The 7,218-nt window shown below is 39.9% G+C and overlaps 1 long non-coding RNA gene across 1 annotated transcript in view; it reads right to left on the reverse strand.

Annotated features, from left to right (window-relative positions):
* LOC142366097 (uncharacterized) overlaps positions 1-4,346 on the reverse strand; it is a 55,507-nt gene extending 51,161 nt beyond the window's left edge. The window contains exon 1 of the long non-coding RNA XR_012766716.1: positions 4,244-4,346. This is a non-coding gene — a long non-coding RNA (uncharacterized LOC142366097). The remainder of the gene's footprint in view (positions 1-4,243) is intronic.
* Between the last annotated feature and the right edge of the window lie 2,872 nt (positions 4,347-7,218).

Raw genomic sequence — 7,218 nt, forward strand, 5'->3', positions numbered from 1 at the left:
GGGTCAGTTTCTCATCGACTTCTACACTATTAGAATTCTTTTGGAGTCACCCCCTGCTGGCTGTTGGTAAGAATTAGGGTTCAAGGCACTTCCATACTGGCTGTAATTTAGAGAGACCTTAATCTATGATTTCAACGCTTCTTCAATACTTTGGTCTTTGGTCTAATTTGACTTTGCCATGTTGTCAAAGTGCACTTTTCTGTGTGAGAAATTTGTGTGAAAATCTGTAAATATTGCTCATTTTTCCTACCAGAGATGTTTGAAGTTGTTTATTCCTATTGCAAATGGGTCTCAATCAGCATTGCATATTGCACTTTCTCTCTCACTCTCTGAAGGACATTTGGTTGACTGATGGTGGTCCAGGAATTTAAGAGGCTCCAAGTGGAAAGCTGTTATCAGCTGTAGGCCACAAGATTACCTCCAGCAGCTCTCTGCTCAAACTTCTGCCTTCTAAATCCTTTCATTCACAAATTGCTCCGGGGATGGCACACAAATACATGCACTGCAGCTCAGCTACATGGACTTGCGCTTAGAGATAGTGAAACACACCCACCGAACAGATTTTGTCAGGTCCTTTTTTGTCCCTTAGATTACTTTTCGTAGTCTTTTTCTGCTGATTTCCGCTTCTTCCCTGTTCCTTAAGTCAACAGCTTCAAGTCCACCTAGCATTGCTGTGTGTTGACTCAAAAAGGCCTCTTCCTGCATATTGACCCTTGGATTCTTCCTCTTTTCCCAACTGTTTGAGCTGTATCTATATAGGTATTCCATCACTCTCCGTGTGCCGCTTTGTGACAAGTCTGACATTAGAATAAGAGAGGACGCTTTAACGCTTCTTAAGAGTATTTCAGCAGCTTTATCTTTCACCTTCGGGCAGATTTTGACAGGATCCTCACAGTGTGTGGTAGGTTTAAGGGTTGAAGGAGAGGACCCCAATGCAGATTTACCAGCAATGATGACTGAAACAAAACTTTTAATAATCTGAAACACTAATACTTAATATAATTCAATTCAATTCAATTGAATTCAAATTCAAAAATACTTTATTTATCCTAGAGGGAAATTAAATGTTGATGTAACTCAATTAAATCAAGGAATTATTATAGATGCTGATGGCTGTGGGCAGGAAAGAGTTCCTGTAGCGGTCCGTTTTGCATCCAAACTGAAGAAGCCTTTGACTGAAAAGACTCTGTTTTCCGATAACAGTCTCATGGAGAGGATGTTCAGGGTTGTCCATAATTCTCTTGATTTTATGCAAAATCCTTCTTTGCATTGTTGTCTCCAGAGGTTCCACAGTCGTCCCCAGAACAGAACCAGCCTTCTTTATCAGGTTGTTGAGTCTTTTTAGGTCCCTGGTTCTGATGCTGCTGCCCCAACAGATGACGCAAGAGGAAATGACGCTCTTAACAACAGACTTGTAGAAGATCTGCAACATCTTGTTGCAAACCTTGAAGGACCTTAGCTTCCTCAAGAAGTACAGTCTGCTCTGTCCTTTCTTGTAGATGGCTTCACTGTTGTGTCTCCAGTCCAGTCTGTTGTCCAGATGAACACCAAGGTATTTATATTCCTCAACCACCTCCACTTCTTCTCCCATGATGGAAACAGGGTTTGATCTGACCCTGTTTCTCCTGAAATCTACAATCATCTCCTTTGTTTTGTTAACATTCAAGACGAGATGATTGTTGCCTCCTGTTATCTTGTAGTTTTGCTTTTTAATGAGGTTACATTGTAGCATCAGCTCTGACTTCTGATTTCCAATTTACATTTAATAGAACAGAAAATACTGCTGGTTTGTGTATTGCCTCTTTCACAGGGAGTTCTGCTAAGTGGACCTTAAGTCAGGGTGACGTCTTCTGCTACTCTTGCATTCAACACAACTGTTTAACGCATGTACGTTTTAGAGCTATAACCACTTTTCATCGGAGGTGTTATACCCATGACGTGGGTGCTTTCTTGGGTAGCCATTCAAAACGAATGTGCCTGAGTCATGTCTGAATTACTCCCCCGCTTTTCCATAACAGTTTTCAACAACAATCTGAAAAGGTCAGGTCAGACCTGATGACCTAAACTTATCACTTTCAACATGCCACAAGTAAGAACAGTGGAGAGGTAAATCAGGGGTGAAGCTCAAGAGCAATAAATAAATGGCTGTATAAGCTAAACCTAAAGGTTGATATTTGACTTTAAACCTTGAATAGAAATAGATAGAAAAAAAATTAAAAGAGAGGCGCAACAAATGTGTATTTTAGTTTAAATTTAAATTTGATTCATTTTTGTACTTTCTGGTCTAAATTTTTGCATTTAAATTTGAGATTTTTCTCAGATTCAAGTCAAGTTCAACCTCTTTCTTCAGCTTCAAATTTTTTTTTATTATTTTTTTTAAACCTTCGATCTTTTGATCAAATGACAGATGACAAACGTGTACAATCATGAGTGACAGCGAATAAAGGAGGCTGAATAGATTACTTCTATTGGGGTGGCTTCAGGTTCAAGAAGGGATTACAATTAACTTTTCAGACATCTCCTCTACAAAATACCTATGAGAAAATAAAATACAACACAAGCAGCTTTTGGTTATCCACATGGTTTTGGTCAGGATTCAGCACAAGCTGTAGTGTAGGAGTGATTGGAATATACCACATTTTTAAGGATTCTTAACCACACTTCAACTTGCGTTTTTTAAAATTTTTTCTTTAAATCAATAAACATTTTGGTCTCAAACTAGCTTCACAACACTGCCGCAGTCACATTAAGAGACATACACACTGTAATGCAAGGTTAAATTGTCTTCCGATCAGCTGCTCAGAGCAATCCAACAGACGTCTTTATTGTGAATGAATTATTAATGAGATGGATTGAATGAAAATAATTAATTGAAAACAAAATGATAGAAATACTTACTCATCCCAAATGGGAAATCATCATCATAGCATCACTGTCCAAACCTTTGGTTTTACATACAATAATTAACTACACCAAACAGTTTATGTTTTTAACAACATTTCAGTCAAAAGACCAGGAGAAAACTGTTTTAGCTAAAGCTTCTGCTCTCTGTATAGAATTCAGTTAGTTTCAAACACTGCCTTCCTCCACCTTTTTGTTTTTAAAACATGACGTGAATTCTTGTGGAAAAACAACATGTTATCTTGTGTGGTTGTGGAGTCTCTCTTCTGACAAACGACAGTGACAGTGTGGGGAAAGTGTCTTCAGGTAAAATAGATTATTATTTTTTATTTGATGGCTACTGTTGTGCTCAAAAACCCCAACACTTATAACACCGACTGTTCAAATTGCACAAAAGAGACATTTTGAGCCACATCCATCCTTTGTCAGTATGTTTTTTACGTGATCAACAACACGCTTGGCATAATTTTCTGAACTTCTATGGTGATATAACATGTAGTTGTGACAAATATGTGACTCTTTAAAGACTAGTATATCTACCTCCCTTTATGTACTGTCTAATCTTGCATGAATGGTGAATACTGCATGTGAACTGTGAAGGTTCCCATCAGTTTCACAAGCATACCTCAGTGAAGCTGACATTAACACAAAAGTGACCAAGGTCTGAATGACTGAAACTTTCGGATGACAACAACTGCATACTTTCTTTCTTTTTTTTTTAAATTTGATGCATTACTTACATTTTTCTTCATTAGGTTTACATTAGCTCCAGTTTTTAGCCATCCTAGTGGAACAGCTCCAAGCATAGAAATGTCGGTATGTTGAACACAGCATCCGTGTGTTCATCTCTCACGAGACTCGTGTCCTTCACCTCTCTAACCTTGATTCAGCTTTAGTTTTCTATTACAACGCCAGGCAGCTGTTCAAACTTGAAGGAAGATTGAGCACAAAAAGGAAACAGACAGAAGAAAGACCAAAATATATGACGGAGAGGGGGAATGGATGAAGAGCAGAGCGGAGACATACGGACAAACGCAGTCCAACAGATGGAGAACTATGGGGATATTTGGAGGATACATGAGGCAGTTATCATCTTATTTGGTTTCGACTACAGGAGCGTCCAAGTGTCACTAATGGCAAAGTAGGGGCTGATAAACACATTTCTGTGACAGCATGACAGTGCTGAAAAACAAATCAAGCTCTCTTCTCGCATTTCACACCCTCTCAACGCTTTTCTTTTTATTTCCTTCAATTACTCATTTTTTGCAGCTCTAGTTTTGTGTCTCTGTCACTCTTCTCTCTGCCTGGTCATCTCTCTTCCAGCCTAACCTCTCTATATTACCTCTGTCGTTCTGTCACTTCTTCCTCATCCATCCCGGCTTCAGCCCCTTCCCTCTCTCGGCGGTGCACAACCAAAAAATGAAAAACAGGGCCATATGTGTGGGGACAGCAAGCGGTATTGCACTCCTGATGTTCCTGCTGAGGCAGTTAAGAGTCTCTCTGCAGGCCGCGCCCACTCCAGCCCTGCCCAAGACATGTGGACAGTTGGCAAGCACTGCCGTGCCAAACAACACGGTGGCTGCTTTCTGGCTGCATGTACTGTGAAGAGACTGGGAGCGTAATGAAGCTTCTGGGTCCTTGTGTCGACTCGCTGCTCCTTGTACAATGGCTGTCTGAGCTGCCGGTGCAGAACAGGATGAGAAGTTTAAAAGAGAACAAATGACCATCGTTTGGAAGAGCTGAACTGAGGATTTTGTGAAGGTCAACAAACATGGCCTGTGTTCTGATAGTTGATTGATACTCGTGTTTATGGAAGATGACAGACAAAGAGATAAACAGCCATGGGCTACTTATAATTTGTGTCTTTCTGCATCACTAGCGGTATGATTTCTCAAGCAACTGAAAGTAAAAAAGGCTTTGATGGAAAATTTTGGCATCAAGTGGAATCCAACATCAGCTGCTCCAATGACGCAAATGCATGATTCTCATCCAGGAAACTGGTTTAATCCCAGTGTGAGACCATTACACCTTTGTCAGTGTTCTGTAGGGCATTAATTAATAAATTTGTTTAACAGGCTCTCTTCGATTAGCTTAAGGCAGAATAACTACTTTGTGTGGTTTAGGAGAAGATCAGTGTTATACAGTCTAACCTCACCTGAAAAACTTTTTTCACAGCAGTGTGAATTGACAGCATGCAAATTCTCTAATTTACTTCCATCGAGTCAAGTCATCATCATAACACCCTGGACTTCGTCATCCTGAAAACCAAGAAAATGGAGAAAAAGCTTCACACAGAAATGGAGCTATAGTATATCACCGTAAATACGACATCTCCATTAAGCAGTGGTGTGTCTTTACTCGATCATACCGAGCGAATGGAAGTTGCATAGCAACACTTGGTGGGATTCAGCTCTGCAACTACAGCTCAGAGACAAACCAACTTTAAACCCCCCCATTCCGCCTCCGTACCTTACAAATAGAATAGGGAGGGACAATAATCTGACATTGAACAGGTCGTATGAAAATTATTGCTTTCCATGGTATCAGTATGCAATTGCAACATCTTTCATGCCGCCATCACATAAACGGTTCGGATGTTTTTAAGACAAGGCTGATTTAGGAGTTCATTTGTGTCTTAAAGTCACATATCTGGAATTTCATGTAATTCAGAGGTGAAGTTTCAGACTGCTGTGACAACCCCTTGCCTCCACTTAGAAATCTGTTAGTCTACACTAGTGTAAACATACTTATAGAAATCATTCTGCTTTTCTACAAATAAATCCTTGTTAGATTTGCAAGGTGGAACATTAGCATTAGACACTTAGCAAGTGTGAACCATGACATTGCTTTCGTGGGATTTTGCAGTCTAATGTGCCCCAGTGTACGTGTGTACATCACAGTATGTAAAGTACAATTCAGTGCATGCCGACATATGGAGAGCATACACAATGAAGATTAAATACAACAGTGAACCCATTTTACGAGTACCAATCCCATGCATAATGTATTGTCAGCGTTATGGCTCACAGCATGCCATATTTGCTAAGCTTATGCTACTGCTGTAAATTGAAATGACAAACTTAACTTAACCGTTCAACTTAAGTCAAATGTGAAAATACTTGTACAGGTGTACATCAGCATAACCTGAATACAACAGTTTAGCTGACAACAACATAAAGTGACTGAAGGTCTTCTCCTCACAGCATTCAATCTCATTATGCTCAAAGTCAGAGTGAACCAAAACTGTGAAATATAACATATTTAGTTGTTTTTGTTAGGCTTTTTATGCCTTTATTATAGGACAGTGAAGAGAGACAGGAAGCAAGGGGCAGAGAGAGGGAAATAACACGCAGCAAAGGGCTGTCCGATGTGGGACTTGAACCGGGGCCAGCTGCACGAGGACTATAGCCTCTGTACATGGAGCGTCTGCTGTACCCACTACGCCACAGACCTCCCCAACATATTTAATTGTTATCGTAGCAATAATTAAAATGATAATTAGCTTTGCTGCACTGCTGATTTTTGTATTCATAGTTATTTTTGTTTATTGACAATATGCCCATATTTGTGTGTTATTACTAACATCAGAAGAAGAAGAATGGAAAGTGAATCATGTTCAAAGTATCAAGACTCACTTAAAACTGTGTGTTCTGTACTTGATGGGAATTCATAGGTGAGATGGCGCATACAGAGCAGACATACAGACCAAATGCTTGGAAACGAGGGATAGGTTGAGTTTGGTGTCTTAGTTTGATTGAGTCCCTCTGGTGAACTAATTCAGGCCATGATTACAAGTAGTGACATATAGTTCTATGCAAAAGTCCTGAGCCACCCCAGAGCCAGACTTTGTTATAATCTTTAAAAGCAGTGCTAGATAAGCGTGTGAAAATGAAAAATATACACCTCTGACTTCTTTCGAATTAACAGTTACCTTCGTTATGTGCTCTCCTGGGCCTGAAACTGGAGCACCTGGTAGCTGATATACCCTGGTGGAAAACTTTGGTTTCCAGCCCAGCACAGCATAGTTTAGTTTTACAGTGCCACATCATGCACCAGCAACAAAGTAACACTACACTCTCACATCCCTCAATCAAGACACTTTTGTTACTACAGTTTAAGATGTAGATTTAAAAAATAAACACTTTCATGTGAGAAATATAGTTTGGAGGGGGGGGACACAGTGGCAGATGCAGCCAAGATACCCAAAGGCAGTAATTGGAGGAAATGAGAACAAAAAGAGCTAAAGAATACCATCAGGAGACAGGACAAGAATAAACCTCTGACTGGATTTTACAGCTGGAGAGAGTGCGGAGAAAA

Source organism: Odontesthes bonariensis, chromosome 17 (assembly GCF_027942865.1).
Source record: "Odontesthes bonariensis isolate fOdoBon6 chromosome 17, fOdoBon6.hap1, whole genome shotgun sequence".
Lineage (NCBI taxonomy): Eukaryota > Metazoa > Chordata > Actinopteri > Atheriniformes > Atherinopsidae > Odontesthes > Odontesthes bonariensis.